At 43.1% G+C, this 19,299-nt stretch overlaps 1 protein-coding gene across 3 annotated transcripts in view; it reads left to right on the top strand.

Moving 5' to 3' along the window:
* Rarb (retinoic acid receptor beta) overlaps window positions 1-19,299 on the top strand; it is a 349,488-nt gene that overhangs the window by 250,913 nt on the left and 79,276 nt on the right. The window lies entirely within an intron of this gene.

Genomic DNA, 19,299 nt, shown 5'->3' with positions numbered 1-19,299 from the left:
GGCTTCTTAATCCTTTAGCTCACTCGAAGAACATAGTCTTCACAAAAAAGTTGGAGGGGCCCCTGTGTTAACATTCAACTCAAGCTATTTTCTCATTAAACTTTTTCATGCTTATTTATCAAGCAGGAACCTGCCTTTTACCTCGGCATAGCTCAGTTTGAATGCCACTTGCCATGTGCTGCACAGCCATGCATGGCCACTGACTCCTGTATTAGAAAGCAAATAACACTGGGAGATGTCTGGCATGCATGAAGAAGCAAAGAATTGTGGGTTCAGCCTTGGGGATTTTTGTTTGTTCGAGTGATTGATTTTGTTTTTCTTTTCCTGGCGGGTCTTGTTGCACAGTCCAGCCTAGCCTGGAATCATGATCCTCCTGCCTTGGCCTCTTAAGTGCAGATGGATAGTGTTTTAAGAAACTGTTTTTGGAGAAAAATAATGGGAAATTTGCTTACTGGTGGAAAAACTAGATAAAGAGTGTGTGTGTGTGTGTGTGTGTGTGTGTGTGTGTGTGTGTGTGTGTGTGTGTACCTGTGCATTCCCTATTCATTTATGCAGTCGAATTCCTTATTACTTGAGGTAGAAGAAGACTGACACATGCTTTCACCAAAGGCATCAGGGTATGGTAAGGAGCAGGCTTCTGGGAAGATCATTTAGGGATGGGCTTGTCTTCCACTGAGTGATGTCAGCTAACCAGCTTCTCTACCCCAGCCAGTTCTCTGGAGCAGAAGAGTATTCTCCAAGTATAGTTGCTGTTGTGATGAAACACCATGGCCTAAACTTGAGGGAGGAAAGGGTTTATTTGGCATATACTTTCATACCATAGTCCATCACTGAAAAAAGTCAGTCAGGGCAAGAACCTGGAGGCAGAGCTGATGAAGAGGTCATGGAGGGGTGCTGCTTACTGGCTTGCTCCTCATGGCTTGCTCAACCTGCTTTCTTATAGAATCCAGGACCACTAGCCCAAGGATGGCACCACCCACAATGGGTGGTGTGCCCTCCCACATCAATCACTAATTGAGTGCTCTACAGGCTTGCCTACACCTGGATCTTCTTAATTAAGTTTCCCTCCTCTCAGATGACTATGGGCTGTGTCAAGTTGACATAAAAACTAGCCAGCACAAATATGATATATCTTCAAATATATTCCTTTTCATCTTTGTCATATGACATTTTGGGGGGAGACATGAGCAAGTGTCTCCTCACTCCATGTAGGGAACTGATGACAGACCATATTAATAATACCATCAAACTCCAACCATGTGAACCAGTTAGTTCATTTGAGTTACTTACATACATGAGCATAAATGACTCAAAGGCAGCTGTGTCGCTGAAAGCCAGCCTGGCATGGGTGACAACTCACAAACCCTGGAGCACTGGAGCATGCTGCTTGACTTGAAGGCAGTGTAACAGGTCAGAGAGTCTCTGCTGGATAGCCTGACTGGTCCGTGTCCCTACAGTTCTCACTGCTTATATCATCTTTGTGAGGGAGGGGCTTTGTCGATTAGTTTCCAGTGACTTCCTGAGAAGTTTCAGTTGTCTACTTCCTGAGTCTTAACAAGCCTACCCTTAGAACCTTCAGAGTTGGAATAAGCTTCTCTCTAGAGTGGAATGTCTTATCTTAGCAGAATTTGTTATGTGTGGGTCCTGCTTACAAGAGGACACAGGGCAGTGCCACAGAGCTACAGGCTTAGAAGACATAAATAAGACATCAACTTTCTGGACCCCTAGGTAGCAAGGCAAACAAGGACCCAAAACCTGGAGATAAGCAAGACCAGGACTAGGAAGCAAACTCTGTCTATGGAAGTGAGCAGCGGCCTTTCTCCTTCTCTGCATTAGTTAATGGCTAATCTAGAGACTGTGCTGCTCTCTGATAGAGAACAGTTTAAAATATTTTATCATTAATGTGACAGGGAGTTGGATAAAGAAAATGAAGCGTGATTATAAAATGCTAATTATCATTCTCAAGTGCATATTGGGCACTTGCGAATATTTGCAGCGTAATTTGCTTTATTTATTATTTCAGTTTGGTTATAAATGTTAATTCAATTGCAGATGGTATGTTGGCAATTTACAGAGCTATAAAATTATTTGGAAATCCTAATATTTTCTACCAAAATGTTCTGTTGGTGATGGATGAGCTAAATTAAAAAGCGCCTGCTCCTTAGAGTTAAATACATTAATTGGCAAGTAGGCTGCAGGGATTTGCAGAACGAAGCTGGCTATGTTCACTCCTTCAAGGAAAGAGGATGTGTTTTCCAATTCAGAGTAGAAGTTTTCTGGATGAGAGAGACAGGGAAGAACAAGGTCTCTTGCTTACCACAATCACAATAGTGCACCCAGGATGGGGGCTTCTTCACTCCTGATTGGGAGCCTTGTGATGACATATCAGGGTCAGCTTTCCCTGTATTCCACTGAGAGGCTGGTGACAGTGGGTGTGTAGCCTGTGTGTTTGTGTGGGGATGCACTCAAGGGACAGCTTTCGCCGGCTTCATTGATGACTTAATACATCTTTACACTAGGTTGTCAGACAAGTGGACTCAGGATGGATTTACCTCCACCACATCTTAGACAGTCAAGAGATAAAATTTCTTTTTATAACTTTTTAAATGCTTAAAAATTATTAATGCATGAGAAAAGTAATTTTCAATTCACACTTGAGCATAAACAAGGGTTTCCCAGGTAGGAGAGATGGCTTAGTGATTAAGAATGAGTAATGTTGTTCTGGGGCATGACAGTTTGGTTTCTAGCATCATGTCAAGTAGCTCCAGGGTCTCATGGGTACCATATGCATGTGACATAGACACACACACACACACACACACACACACACACACACACACACACACACACAGGGATTCCTGACACCACCCAGGCATGCCTGTCTATCTATGTGGATGCTCTCTCACCACAGAGTAAAAATTTAAGAAGGTTATTATAATTAAAAAAGGAAAAGGAAAAGAAAAAAATCTGCCACAACCTCAATTAGACTACATACCATGGTGTAGTGAACAAAATGGAGACTTCAGCCTATTTTGGTTTTGTTCTCACCTCAATTTTATTTATGGTACCATAAAAGTTTGAGGTAAGAAGTATTTTTCTAGCAAACTCCTTGTTTTTTGAAAGCTGGACAGATGGTAAATGTGAATTCCAGCTTCTTTCTTTTGTTTTGTTAATAACTAAAAGAGATTATATGATATTGCTAATGTACAGAATTCTGTGTGCCCTGCATTATATACACTCAATACATCCTCTTTGCCCCCAAAATAAAAATATAAGTAAAACTTGTTTTCTTTTATTGTCAAATTAAAAGCATAAACTAACCTATGTCCTTGGAGTGTTCTACTTGCATTCACAATTAGGAGTCCCGCATGTAACAGCCATGTCAGCAACACGGCTACCTTGGGTAACTCATTTGGGGAAATGTCATTCCTTACTAAGAAATACTGTGCTTAATTAATTCTTGCTCCTAGCAGGTCAACCTGGGGCACTTGTTATGGCCTTAATTGGCAGCATAAATCCTGATACCCAGGAGGAAAAGCAGGGTGAGCAGTTAGCCGTCTCTGGCCTTCTGGGGAGTGTGCAGTATGCTGGCCCTTCACTGGACAGTGACAGCTTCTGGTTTGGTGGCCACACTGATATTAGGATTAAAGGCCAACGTGCAATGAGAAAAGAGACACAGCAGCAGGTAGTAGTGCTCTACATTAAACAATGTGAGAGGGCAGGCTACCTTCTGACTGGGAAAAAAAGTGTTTCTGTTAACTCCAGGTCCTACATATTAAATTATATTCATTAGATGACCCATCTGGAGTCCCTGCCAGGCCAAAAAGAATCATCTTACAGACATTAGCAAAAGGAAGCAAAATGTGATTGTTTTAATTGTATACTTTTCATTTCCATTTATTTTTCCCTTTTATTGAAGAAAGCAGACTGGAAGAAAAGCAGTGCCCTCTTGCTTGCACCGGTCCCCTTCAGGGCACAGGTAGAAAAGCTCTGGCTGTGGCTTCTCACACATGGTGTCTTGAGATGATATGAGGTTGTCCTGGGAGGAAAACAATGGTTGGAGAGGTTATTTATCAGTTGAGTTTGAAGCTCACACTAGTTGGGGGCGGGGTGGGCTTCAGGGGGAAAGGCGATGCATTGGCTAGCACTGGCTTTCTCTGAAGTGGAATGCCACAAATCACATTTGACAGAGTGGAAATGAATCTCATAAATATCATATAAGATGTAGCTTATTTTTGTGTCCTCTTGTCAATGTCGGTTGGCTGGGTTTTGACTCAATACAAAAAGTCTCTGGTATTTGGGACATTTGGTACTCCACTGGTCTTTGCTTACCTGACTGGTCAGTTCCTCAGAATGTATAGAAGCAAAGTTCTCATTCAGACATGTGGAGATCTCAAACATTGGTCCTAGGAGGTAGTTTGCGGGGTTCAGAACGGAATTGGGAGAGTAGCTGAGCACTTTGTACAGGGTTTTTATGCAGGGGGTGATGTTGCCCAACCTCTGTGGACCCCACTGAGTGCTTTCTCTCGTCAGCTGCTGGAGGGCACATGGCAGGTGGATTTATGTCAACTTCATGAGCAAATATCTACTGGAAGCCAAGAGTGGTTCTGGATTTGATCTGGGACAAACATTCTGTAGAATGGATGGCAAGCAGACCACTGTCTAGGCATCATCCATACATGCCTGCACTCATGATAGACTCACCTGTGCAATCTCCTGAAGACTTACTTCAAGTTCAGTAACAGTGGAGTGCTTGGGGGCCACCCACACACATATCCAGTGCACGTGTGCCTTTCTGGGAGACAGTTTTAGATGTTTACAGAAGAGAAGGTACTAGAGTAAGCCCAGCTATAAATCTTGTATTCTATGATTGGCCCTATTCAACCAGGTTCTTGGTACAGGTTAGGAATTGGTGTGTGTGTGTGTGTGTGTGTGTGTGTGTATGTTATTATATTTGTGTGACTATATTATAAATGTGTATGTATATATACACTTGTATTTAGTTGCTCTAAATCTTTCCACTTGGTGAACCACACCCACCCATGAATCACCTCTGATTATTGCTATATGACATAGCTGAGTTTTTGAGGGGAGGGGTTTCTGGATGAGGCCCTTCTCATTCATATACAGTAGCTCTTTGGTGCCTAGCTATGATCGAAAGTATATCATTCATTGATGGAGCAGGGCCTAGAACTCACATTACTTCTCTTGCCCCAGACTCCTGAGTTAGATTACAGCCTGAAGCCATCATACCAGGCTGTGTCTACTTCTATAAGGAGGCAGGTGGCCCTGCTCTTATCCATGAAGATGCAGTGACAGGCACATGGAAAGAGCATAAATAGCAGTCTGGCCTTCTTCCTAATGTTGTGTTACAGTTACTTCCCCTAAATGTCTCACCCCAGCTCTTCCTGCCTCAGCCTCTTCCATTTCTATTCTCAATAAAACAGACAAGATACCAATACAATTAAAAGCAAAAAATAGTCTGTTTCCCTTGCCAGCTGAGAATGCACACAAAATAGACGTAGATACAATAGGTTGTAAATAATTTATGCCCGCACTTTTTTCCAGTCTGTAAATGAGAACACCTAAGGTGGAATGACCAGCAGGACAGTCTTCCCTTCCCCCATCAAGATAACAAGATGGGCAGAGAGAACTCACATTGGGGAGTTTTTGGAGCACTATGCAGATAAAAATTAAAAATTAAAGGATATGCTTTGAGTAAGCAAGCTCATAAAAGCCATTTGGAAACTTAAAATTACAAATTAGTTCAGGTCTCCTTCGGAAGGATTCCTGCATGTGGATTCCTTTTTTCCTGGAAAGGAGGAAGCCTATCTTTTGTTTGACTGCCTGACACTGTCATGGGATCTGTGATGCCACCTGGGGTGTCCTTTGCAGTCCATTTATGCCCCTGGAAGGCGTCTCTGGTCTTTCCCACATTAGCCTCAGGGGATTTTGAAAACAAGCAGGAATTGGGGGTGAGATGCACAGGCTCCCAGTACAGATTTAGGGCAAGTCAGAGTACCTACCTTCCTCCCTTGAGGAAGCACTTGTCCAGGCTGCAGGGATCTGTACAGCTGCAAAACTCCCACTGGCAACAGGAGAATCCCCCCCCCCCCCAAGTTCCTCAAGTCTGGAAACAGTGCTGCCTGGCTAAGCCGTGTTCAGAAGGCTACTCAGCCCTTTGCCGGGTCATGTAGTTCATTTGTGATTTATGGAGCCTAGCTCTTCTTTCTTCACCTGCCTGTGAACATCTCCTAATTACTCATTGGAGAAAACTGGATGGAAATATCCTTGCTGAGAATGTGTGTGTTCCAAGGAAGAAGGCCAACCATGTCCAAAGAAATGTTCTATCTTGTTTGACCTGAGGAAAATAATCCCCAAACTCCACAATAGGCATATGGTTCTGATAGCCTGGTGTGTTTGGAGCTGGGGTTGAGAAGAAGCACACCCCTCCTTGTTACCTCCTCTGCCCTTCTGGAGGCCATCAGAAGTGTGAGAATGGGTCTCTGGGCCCATTATCTCTGGAGAGCAACAGTAGGGTGAAGCACCTAAAACTCCCAAGGAGTCTTCCTACCCAGGAGCAGGGACAAGGCATGCTTAGAGTGGGCTTTAACCCCAGGGACTTCCATCCCGTCCTGGACCACCCAAAGCTTCATGCAGCAGGACTGTGGAGGAAGTGCATTTTGATGCAGGAGACGGAGAAATGTGCAGCTTTTCGCAAAAGATAGATTGTTCCTTCTGTCTAAAGGCAACGATTTTTGAAAATGAAGCTGAGAGTTTGAAAATAAGGACTCTGTCTGGGAAAATAAAACAGCTCCCCCTGCATCCATTAGGTCGCCTTTAATTGCAAGCTGGAGAGTAGCCTGACTCACTGGCAGGTGCCTCTTTCATGACCAGGGCTGTTTCGCCCCTGGCCTCTGCTGCAGCGAGAGGCAGCCACTCTGTATCAGCAAGAATGGGGTAGAATGGGAAGCAAAGAAGCACACTTAAAACTTAATTCTGTGTATTCTGCTAAATTTTCTTACTAGAATAGGACCCATGAATGTAAAATTGAAGTTTCTTGGAAACAACAGTAGCTCCACGAGTGCATTGTTCTGTGGCAGGGGCTTAGGTGGAGACGCTAATGTGCTAATTGCAGGCAAGTTCATGGTGTTTAAAAGAACTTTACCTTTGCACTGGGGACCTATTTGATCTCAAATCTTGGCCTCGTGCTGACATAATGTAGCTGCTTTAATGCTAAAGATCAAGAAAGGGAGCCTGTGGGTGGAATTCCAGCCCATCTCTTTGCTAATTTGATGAGAAAGAAGGGGAGTTGGAATAAATCACTAAATTAGCATTTCTGCTTGAATTTATGATATTGGAGCTTTGCTGCTGAAAATATCACTTCCTTTTCCTTTTCCTTATACTAAGACTGTTCTGGGGGAAAGGAAGTGGGAGAAGGGACCAATTGAGAACAAGGTATAATGGCACATCTATATGGAGCTGCCGTAATGAGACTCAGGTTTCTGTGTTAACCTAAAAAATTAATTTAAAAAGAAGAAGAAGAAGAAGAAAAGAATTTGGGTGACTGTTTATTCATTGCATTCATGTTCTGTGCTAGTGTTAGAGTTGCTGGTGCCCTGCCTGCACAGGGAAAGTTATACACAAGGCAGTGTCCTGTTGTGAATGTTCAATAAGCTGTGTCAATGGATGGCTGGGAGCAAGATGGTGGCTTCCTGCATCTGCCCCTTCTCTCTGCTAGAGCACAGGACAAGGAGAAGGACTATGTACTGTGTGTGGAGTTCCACAGATCACAAAGAACTCCCTGGGTGTTCTTTGCAGTACAGAAAGAACTCCCTGGGTGTGCCCAGCTGGTACAAGTGTCACTGGCCAAAGGCACTATGGGCTATGAGGGCAGGCAATGCTATACCCTCGTGATGACCACCTTGGTGTTTGGAGCTATGACAGCTAGCTATGACGTGGTGTGATGCCTTCTTATGTCAGACTGTCACATGGTGTCAACATGGTTTTTCTATACAAGGGTAGATTCCATTTAGGAAGCTGGGTCTCAGGCAGTATTTCTAGATAAATGTAAGATTCTGCTCCACCAGGGTAGTGTTTCCTGACGGCAAGCAGAGGAGTCTCTCCCTGTTATTTTCCACTTGCTGTGCTTTTGGAGGCATAAATGTCAATGCCTAAGTTGCCTCCCATTTCTGGTCTTCACATTGAGTCAGACTTCTTCCCTTTCCACTTCAGCTTTAGGATGGAATCATGTATAAAGTCAGGGAGAAAAATTATAGCAGGAAGACTCCAAACTGGCCTTGAAAATCCAATCCACTTGAGACAGCAGGGAAAAAGCCTATCAAATTGTGGATAGTAATTTTTTTCTCTACTAATTTAGGTCTTTAATGTCCTAAAACATTGTAAGTCCATCATAATTATTGGTGTCTGTGAAGGGGCTTTGAATTATGTGCCATGTGGAGTTTCCATGGCAATGTTCAGTATCATCAAAAGTGTTACATGACAGAGCTGAGCCCTGCACACCAGACTTGCAGATTTTAAAATTCATGCCATTTGGCCAAGAGTTTTGAAGTGTATTTGAGAGCATTTTGACTCTATTTCCTTCCCTAGTATTCTCCCCCCTCCCCACCCCCTTCGAGGTCTAGGCTGGAATCTTTAATTTAGGTACAGATGAACTTTATGACTGATGCTGGGGAATGGGCAGAGGAGGGGTCACTCACTCCTGGAGGGAATGGGGGGTCACTCACTCCTGGGGGCATGGGGAGAGGCCCTTGCTCCTGGTTTTAGCTAAGGAGCTATATACATTTTGTTTTCAGTAAAATAATGAGAATTTAATAGCTTCAAATTCACTGGCTTCTTGCCCTGTTCTGTTTAAAAGCCTGATAATAAATTGGTATCTATGGGATGCACTGTGGAAGAACTGACCCAAGTAATCCAGAAAACAGATGTCTTTGGTTGGTTTAAAGTAAATTCTCAAGTCCAGAATTCAGAGCATTCTGTGAACTCAGTAAATTCTTTTGTTTTTGAAGGTTTTACCTAAGCTGTAGGTTTTCTTATTAGTCAAACTCTCAAGAAGCAATGTATGTGTCCTCGGGTGTCATCTTGCACTAGAACCCTGTTGCACTAGAGTTCTTGCTGCCCTGCCCTGCCCTGCGTCCTTGACTTTCTTTTGAAATTATTCTGAATTTGGGTGGCTCCCAAGAATAATCAGGGACATCCAGAGGTCAAAAATAAGCATCTGCACCCTTCTGGAGTTTTACCTTGTTATGCCAGTCATTGGGAAGAAAATTTTATGCAACTATGGAAAAGTTTAGTGTGCTTGCTCCTCCCCCTGCCCTGGCCTCCAAGAGTCCTCTAGGCAGGAAATAAAGCCCATAGTAAAATTGCATGGAACAACCTCTGTGAGCCTTGCCTTCCTGGCTCTTGCTGAGTTAGTGGAATTTCTCGGAGGTATCTCAAGGGAATACAGGGAAGTCAGGGTGACCGTGGGTCCTACTTAATTCTGTCTGATCCATAGTTGTTTAATCACCATAAGGTCAAGCAGGGCAGCCCTGAACTCAGGAGAGAGAAAGCCCAGGACACCTGGAAGTGCTTGGGCTTCTAAAGACATTCTGTAGTATGAGCCTGTGCAGACCCCATGAGACCAAACATTCACAACTCGCTCCACCTTTAAAGAATGGCCGTTTTGATTAGGAGGCTGGGCCTTTTGACTAGTCACAAGCTCAGAGGATTGCTATGTGTCCACTAGAATAAGATTATGATAATTAAACTTTCATGAGGCTCCGTCATCTATAACCATTATATTACCCAAAGTCATACTTAGCGGGAAATGAGTTTTTTTTGAAACTCAATATTTAAGTTGACTTTTATTTTTTTAGTAATTGATGCACACCTTATAAAAACATTAGAAAATGAAGCATAAAAGTCATTACACATACACACTCACATACACACTTGTACAATCACACACACTTACACACACATTGAGGCACCCACTCATACACTCATGCATATAGTCACACACATACACACCCACACCCACACCCACACCCACAACACATGCTTGCACACATACATGCATGCACAAGCACATACACACCCTGGCATATTCACACATGTACACACATGCACACATACACACATGTGCACACACTCACTCAAAGCTGATTATTATTTATACATTTTAAATGGTTATATCTCTAGATCAGTTTGATTTTTGTTTCTTTTTCCGTAGTTTTGTCATTTAATAATATAGAAAATATTATTTCATGTCATATCTATTTTATATATGCTTTTCTACATTTTCTCTGTTCTAATTACAGAAAGGTGTTGCAGTTAGCTGAGGTCCTAATGTTTAGTTTCTTTTCTTATTTTCTGGTGACATGTAAAGTATAAATAAGTACCCATGTATATATTTTCCTCAAAACAGATTACTACTTATTTACCTGAAGTGAAATTTCTGTTATTTTCCTTGTTTAAGTGTTTTTCCCTCGGGTATTAATTATTTTCTCTTTTTTTTCTTATTTAAATTATTTTATTAAGTTATAGTTTATTTTTTCTTTCTCCCCATTTTTTATTTAAATTAGAAACAAGATTATTTTACATGTCAATCCCAGTTTCCTCTGTCTCTTCTCCTCCCCTGCCCCCCCCAACTAACACCCTACCTATCCCATACCCTTTCTGCTCCCCAGGGAGGGTGAGGTCTTTCATAGGGGGTCTTCAGAATCTGTCATATCCTGTAGGATAGGGCCTAGGCCCACCCCCTTGTGTCTAGGCTTAGGGAGTATCCCTCTATGTAGAATGGACCCCAAAGTCTATTCGTATGGTAGCAATAAGTACTGATCTACTACAAAAGGCCCCATAGATTTCTGAGGTCTCCTCACTGACACCCACGTTCATGGAGTCTGAATCAGTCAGTCCCATGCTGGTTTCCCAGCTATCAGTCTGGGAACCAAGAGTTCCTGCTTCTTCAGGTCAGCCATTTCTGTGGGTTTCACCAGCCTGGTCTTGACCCCTTTGCTTATCACTCCTCCTTCTCTGCAACTGGATTCCAGTTCAGTTCAGTTCAGTGTCTGGCTATGGGTGTCTTCTTCCACTTCCACCAGCTGCTGGGTGAAGGCTATAAGATGGCATATAAGTCAGTCATCAATCTCATTATCAGGGGAAGGCATTTAAGGTAGCCTCTCCTCTGTTGCTTAGATTGGTGTCATCCTTATAGATCTCCAGACATTTCCCTAGTGCCTGATTTCTCTTTAAACCTATAATGGCTCCCTCTATTATAATATCTCTTATCTTGCTCTCCTCTATTCTCCCAACTCAAACTTCCTGCTCCCTCATGTTCTCCTCACCCCTCCTCTTTTCCCCTTCTCATTCTCCTAGCTCCCTCTCCCCTCTCCTCAGGCTTCCAATTTGCTCAGGAGATCTTGTCCCTTTCCCCTTCTCCAGGGGACCATGTATGTCTCTCTTAAGAGTCCTCCTTGTTTCCTAGCTTCTCTGGCAGTGTGGATTATGGGTTGGTAATCCTTTGCTCTATTATTAAAATCCATATATGAGTGAGTACATACCCTGTTTGTCTTTTTGTGATTGGGTTACCTTGCTCAGAATGGTTTCTTCTAGTTCCAGCCATTTGCCTGCGAATTTCAAGATTTTTTTCCCCACTGAGTAGTACTCCATTGTGTAAATGTACCACATTTAATCTATCTACTCTTCAGTTGAGGGGCATCTAGGTTCTTCCAGGTTCTGGCTATTACAAATAATGCTGCTATGAACATAGTTGAACAGATGTCCTTGTTGTATAAATGTGCATCTTTTGGGTATTTGCCTAAGAGTGGAATTGCTGGATCTTGTAGTAGACTCATTCCCATTTTCCTGAGGAATCACCATACTGATTTCCAATGTGGCTATATAAGTTGCCACTCCCACCAGCAGCGGAGGAGTGTTCCCTTTTCTCCACATCCTCTTCAGAATAAACTGTTGGTGTTTTTGATTCAATGCAATCTCCATCAAAATCCCAGCACAATTCTTCACAGACATTGAAAGAATAATTCTCAACTTTATATGGAAAAACAAAAGACCCAGGATAGCCAAAACAACCCTGTACAATAAAGGAACTTCCCGGGACATCACCATCCCTGACTTCAAGCTCTATTACAGAGCTATAGTCCTGAAAACAGCTTGGTATTGGCACAAAAATAGACAGTTAGACCAATGGAATCAAGTTGAAAACTCTGATATTAAACCACACACCTACGAACACCTGATTTTTGACAAAGAACCTAAAGTTATACAATGGAATAAAGAAAGTATCTTCAACAAATGGTGCTGGCATAACTGGATGCTGGCATGTAGAAGGCTGCAGATAGATCCATGCCTATCGCCATGCACAAAACTTAAATCCAATGGATCAAAGACCTCAACATAAATCCAGCCACAATGAACCTCTTAGAAGAGGAAGTGGGAGATAGCCTTGAATTAATTGGTACAGGAGACCACTTCCTGAACATAACACCAGTAGCACAGACACTGAGATTGACAATTGATAAATGGGACCTCCTGAAACTGAGAAGCTTCTGTAAGGCAAAGGACACAGTCAGCAAGACAAAAAGCAGCCCACAGATTGGAAAAAGATATTCACCAATCCCACATCTGACAGAGGGCTGATTTCCAAAATATAACAAAGAACTCAAGAAGCTAGTCTCCAAAACACCAAATAATCCAATTAAAAGTGGGGTACAGAGCTAAATAGACAATTCTCAATAGAGGAATCTAAAATGGCTGAAAGACACATAAGAAAGTGTTCAACATCCTTAGCCATCAGGGAAATGCAAATCAAAACAACTCTAAAATACCATCTTACTCCTGTCAGAATGGCTAAAATAAAAAACACCAATGACAGTTTGTGCTGGAGAAGATGTGAAGAAAGGGGAACACTCCTTCACTGCTAGTGGGAGTGCCAACTTGTACAGCCACTTTTTTTTAACCTAACAAAATATTTGATCCAATTGGGTCATCTCTCCTGATTTTTGTTTTGTTTTGTTTTTAGTGAATTACCCAGCAGCATTTCTTCACCAGATCCTGTTGCCCTATAGTAAACTTCCTTGTGAGCCTAGGCATTAGCTCTGTGCACTTCTTGGGATGCTCAAACTCCAGCAGTGTGAACCGTGATCACCACTGGTGCAAGTTCAGGCTCTTGACCAAGAGCAGAGACTGCCTTCTCATAGCCAATCACGGGGTGTTTTAATTAATTGAGGATTAAAGGGACTGAGAGTGATGGCTCCTGGGCACAGGGGAGGTTGATCTCTGGGGGACCCTCACCTGACAGGGACAAAGAAAGTGCTATAATCTGGTCTCCCAGAAAGATTAGTCTGTATATAGAAACAGTGTTCTCCCTGCATTGGCCAGCACAGCCTTCCTTAAAATGACTACTTTGGGTGCCTCTAAAGTACTGTTTTTCTCTACATTAACTATGGCCTAGAAGTGTCTGGTAAAGAGTGCTAGACAAGAACAAGTGCAGCTTACACACGAAGTTCTTGGTGAAGATGTGTGAGCCATCACCATGAATAGTGTCCCAGCTGCACTTCTAGAAACCAGATCTGCTGCCCGTGGAGCCCTTTTAATGCTGTTCATTCATTTTTACTAAATTCCCAGCCTTGGACCAAGTCCTGGTGGGGAGTTATTTACTTATTTAAAAACAAGCAAACATTCCTAAGCCCCTCCTTGTGGGACAGCTGTGCCTCCTTCTGTGGAACAGGGATCAAATCCTGTGTTGTTCCATCTTCTAGCCACAGGCAACCCCAACACTGGCTGGCTTGGAGTCTTCTTTGCCTTAGGTCCATGCCCACTGCCTCAGAAGGAAACTCCGCTTTCCACTGTCTCCCTCCCTCTCACCTATTTTCAGCTGGGTGGATAGTTCTTTGGTTGTCTACCCATCCAATGTCTGCTCTTAACTTCCCAGATGCTGTCATAAATGGGCTTTCACCCACCGACTGTGTTTTCTGTTTGCTTAAGGTAATATGTGTCCTGGTCTTGAAACCTTGCTTCCCACAGTGGCCAGGGGATTATTCCACAGTCCCCTCCTGCTGGTGGCAGGTCTTCAAACTGTTGCCTGCTACCCTCAGCAGTCCATGACCTGGGTGGTCACCAAACTACTCTTGGATTTTTTTTCCTTTTAATGATGGAACAAAACACATAAGTTTCCCAGATCTTTCCTTTTCCTGGACTTCATATGTTATAGAAATTAACTGGGCCACAGCTCAGCTCACACATCCAAGTTTGTTCTACTTCATTTCTGTTGCTGTGATAAAATGTTGTGACAAGAAGGAACTCGGGGGATAAAGGGCTATTTCAGCTGACAGTCTCAAGTTACAGTTCATCATTCCAGGGAAGTCAAGACAGCAGAAACATAAAACAGCTAATCATACCACGCCCATAGTCAAGGATGGAGACATGATTTCGTGGATGTTTAGTGCTCAGCACACTCATCACACTTAGTTCAGGACCCTTGGTTAGGGAATGGTATTACCCACAGTGACCTGAGTCTTCCCACATCTGTTAACAATCAAGACAACCCGCTACAGACATGCCTGGTCTAGACAATCCCTCACTGAGGCCTCTTATCAGGAGACTATAGGGTGGATCCAGTTAATAAATAAAACCAACCGCCACAGTGTCCCACACTGCTTTGTGAGTGACATTCTCCTGACCCAGTGCTTTTTGTGACTAAAAAAACAATGCCAAACTGCCTTCCCAAAAAATAAAGGTTTTGCTTGGTGCCCATTCTTAAGCCATTATAATGTATACCACACATCTAAGCCTGGCTTGTCCGAAGTAAAGCTAGCTACAGCTCACTCTCAGAATAGCACAGTGTCATTCCTCACAAGCAACTATGTGTGATGATCAAACTCAAGCCAGTGATGGCACCACTACCTTTCAGTAAGGATTTCCTCACTCTGGGTCTGCCCAGCAAAGGCCAGGTATTTTTGTTTTGTTTTGTTTTTGTTTTTTCGAGACAGGGTTTCCCTGTGTAGCTTTGGAGCCTATCCTGGCACTCACTCTGGAGACCAGGCTGGCTTTGAACTCACCGAGATTCACCTGCCTCTGCCTCCCGAGTGCTGGGATTAAAGGCGTGCACCACCAACGCCCGGCCCAACTCAGGTATTATACATGTGTACTGGTGCCCAGATCCCAATAGCTATGTAATGAAAAAAAAAAAGTAACTGTATGGTGAAGTCACCAGCTCCCAATTCCCTCAGCAGTTTTAGCCAGCCATAATTCTGATCCTGGCCTCTGTGCATAGAAGAGTACAGTGTCTCCCTAGTCCAAGCTTGGCATTCCTTTGAGACCTGCTCAAGTGTAAACACCTACCACCTTCCTGTTGTCTCTTATGCCTTCCACCATTCACATTGTGCTCCTGCCCCATGCCTGCTGACCCAGAGAGTCCTCTGGGAGAACACCTGCTACTCATATCCTACCCCTACTCTAGAGCCCAGATCAAGTGGTAATCCCTCCAAATCATTTGGATTCCATTACTTTCATTTACTCAATCAGAATTTTATTATAGCCTATCATGTCATAATACCAGGCTAAATACCAGGCCAATCTTTCTCATGACCTGCTCCTGCTAAAGTTCTTACCATACTCTTCTCAGTCTCTTAGGTGTGGTCCCATGTAAGAGTCTCATCACACTGCTCTATAGCATCTTTAACAGACCTCACTTGTCATAATTTCTTATAGAGTATCTTTTTCTTTGTCTGTTGCTGCAACAAAGTACACAGACAACAAGAAAGAAATGGTTTGTTGTGGCTTATAGTTCCAGAGGGATATAGTCCGTTATGGTGGGGAAGCCATGGCCAAGTCAAGGAAGTCACAGCAATAGAGACAGGAGGCTGCTCATACTGCATCTATGCTAAAAAAGCATCCAAAGATCAGGTGGGGCCTGGCTGTGAAAGCCCAAACCCTGCTCCAGTGACATACTTCTTCCACCAAGGCTCCACTCAATAGAGGTTCCAGAGCCTTTCCAAACAGCACCACCAGATGGGGACCAAGTGTTCAAATATACAAATCCATAGGGAACATTATATATTCAACCCATAATACAGACTGCGAAAGAACCGTGACACACAAAGCCTCATCATCCAGGACAGCTGATTGACACAAAGTTACTGAATCAGGGACCTGGAGAATGAACACAGAAGCAGCTCCTGTAGCTATGAGAGCCTCACCCCTAAGAATGCAAAGACTGGCAGCACTGCTCTGTCCAATTCGAGGATCCGTATTTTAATTACTGTTTAATTACTGTGTGTGTGTGTGTGTGTGTGTGTGTGTTCTCCCATAAGGAAACATGGTTTTCTGATAACAAGAATGATCATTCACCAAGCTCTTAGATGCGCTGTGGTTGATAAAATATTTCACCCAAGTGGGTTGGAACTTCCAAGTCTTGTTTGCAGATGAGGCTGTAGCCAGTTCAGACTTAACTGAGGCCTTAGCAAGGGTAACAGAGTGGTAGACTCAGAATTCAGATCCGTACACACTGAACTAAAGCCTAATTCACAACTGTAGACAAGTATCTCAAGTTTAAAACATCAGCTTCTGTGGGAGACAGTGAGCACTGTTAACCATGACAACATCTGAAGACGGAGAGGAAAGATGAGGCCATGATTTACAAGTGTCAGAGGAGAGAAGGTGGCCCAACTTCAAATGGCAAAATATGAAGAAGGGAGGCTGCTATGTATTTTCACATGATTTGTGGATAAGCAAGTTCAAGCTGGTTGGTCCACTAAGGGGATTTGGAATTTTAGGTATGTGAGTACAGGAGGATATTTGATTATCTTTTGTTTTAAGTAGTTTCCTCACTGCAGATAATAGAAGTGAGTCAGAACAATGGTCTTCCATAGCCCACGGGTGAGATGGAAATCACCTAGCAGGTTTTAAGCACTCTCCACTGTGGTTAACAAATGCCACTGGGTCCTTGGTATCCTTTAAGCTTCTAGCTGGTATAGAAAACCACCACTCTTGCTCATTCCAGTGGAAGTCATCTCTCTTTCCCTAGTCTTCTGACACTGCCTCTTCCTTGGCCACCCTTGGTCTTTACACTGGTACAGTGCCGTATTTGTAACCCAGGATGAGGCAGCTGGAAAAGACCATGTCAGTACATCCTCCAGTCCAAGGCTGTGATTTGCTTAGGTCACAGGGACAGTGAGGAGGCTACTGGCAGGGTCTTGGCTCCGAAAGCAGGACGTTCTCTCTACTGTGTCTAACCTCTACTTTCTTTCTCCAGATACTACCAGGTCCTCCGCCTTCTCATGTTCAGCCTTTTGGTCTTTTCTCTATAGTTGTCTACCAGTTACTTGCTTCAAGACCTATTATATGTGGACTTCTAAAGACCATATTTCAAATCCAAGTCCAATCATATGAGATCTTTCATTTTGAGTTAGATATATACATGGTTTTAAATCACATTGAAACACATAAGAAACATGTGTTTCCTCAGAATTCCTCAAAGAGAAAAAAAAAAAAAAAAACCTTCAATAAATGCTGATGTGCTCCTGGTGTTCACTCAGATCCCATCTCATCAAGGATTAGGATGGCACAGGGCGCCACACCTTCTGTAGACTTACTATCCATGGGGCATGAGATTACATTTGAATATTGGCTCACTGGATATTCTACGTGTATGGTGCTGGCTTCCCAATCAGGCCAGAGATAAAAACAATTCCATCTTAAATAATGTTCAAGTAAATGGGAAGTCAACTTATATGGAAACATTAAAGCATCAGTTGCCTGGGCCTCTGTCCTCCTCATTCACATACAGTCCTAGAAGCTGAGGTCTCTAGCAGGGGTGAGGTTTATGCCACACCTGAGGCTGGCAGTGAGGGAAGATGAAGATGTGGGTGACACAAAACTCCATGTGAATCACAGACAGTCTCTGTTTACTCAACACACAGATCAAAATACCTCTCAGCATGTGTCATAGTCAGCAAGGGGTCTTGCCATGCTGGGGATGATTTCCTGAAACTGAGACCCGCTGACACCCAGCCAAAGCCTGATCTGGAAAACCAAGAAGTCCTATTTAGTTTCTGTGTTTGTGAGCCACACTGATGGGTAATTAGTGATGTATAAAGTTCTGTAGTTCTCTCATTTCCCTTGAATATCACAGTGTTGTTCTCCAGTGTGCCGCAGTCACTAAAAATTTGCTGAACTGAATATTTGGTTTTAAATAAATGAAAAGGGCACCTGGATCTCCCTGCCTCTTTTGTTCCTCTCACACACAAAGACTATCTCCTTCCACCAGATTCTTCCTGGTCAGGGAGCAATGAAAGATTTTTTATGTTGAGTTGATACCTCTGGGAACCAGTGGTGTCATGTAGTGTTCTGAAGAGGGTGTTCTGCCCCAGCAGCCACACTTCTCAGGTTCAAGGATACTTGTAGCCTGGTTTTTAATATTCTGAGCATTCTTGTAACACTAGAGGTAGAAAAATAAACTATGTTTACTTGGAAAATGTATGTGTCTGGGCTACTGACAGCATGCCAATCTTAAACCAGATTTCTAGGCATTTATAGTTAAACCATGCCAGCAACAATATGTTTATTTAGATGCTAGACTCCTAGGGCAGACGTGTGAAAATCCTAAACAAAGTACATTTCATGAGTGCTCTTGGCTCATGAGTTGAACATTGGAGGCTGTTAGTCGGGCTCCTGCAGTGGTAATTGACTGCAGGCAAAGTTGTGCTCACACGGGAAGACTTGTGCTCTGCTCAACATATTTTCTACTTTCAGGAAAATGGCTGTAGAGTGGTTGTAAATCCCACAGCAACTGGTAGGGTTGAGCTCCACACTTTTAAAACTCAGAGCAGTAGTTCTCTATCAAGCAATTAGGAGAGAGCAAAGATGGCAGAGAAGTATTTATCGCCTGCTACTTCCTCACATTGATTAGAACAAGCAGCACTCCATTAACCATGTCCACAGAGCTGTCTGGTAGTAACTGGGGGACAGAGAAGACAGGAGGCCCCTGCTTCTGAACCCAAAGTCTGCTTCATTTCATGAGTGTTTTGCACAATTCAGGATATATTGCGGCTCTTACCAAAGTATTGTCCAGAAGTTAAAAAAAAATGATAAATCACTCGGCAAACACATGTAAACAAAATCAAATACAAATTTTATTTATTAATGAGGAGAGTGGATGGCAAATCTGGTTCAAAGGATTAAATGAGGGAAATGTAGATAGGTGGTAGGTGAGGAAGTTGATAGATGATAAATGGCGACACATAAATGCACATGCTGAAAGCCAAAAAGAAATGATTG

Source organism: Cricetulus griseus (assembly GCF_003668045.3).
Source record: "Cricetulus griseus strain 17A/GY chromosome 1 unlocalized genomic scaffold, alternate assembly CriGri-PICRH-1.0 chr1_1, whole genome shotgun sequence".
Taxonomy (NCBI): domain Eukaryota; kingdom Metazoa; phylum Chordata; class Mammalia; order Rodentia; family Cricetidae; genus Cricetulus; species Cricetulus griseus.
The sequence above is the reverse complement of the archived record's forward strand: the minus strand, read 5'-3'. Positions and strand labels throughout refer to the sequence as shown.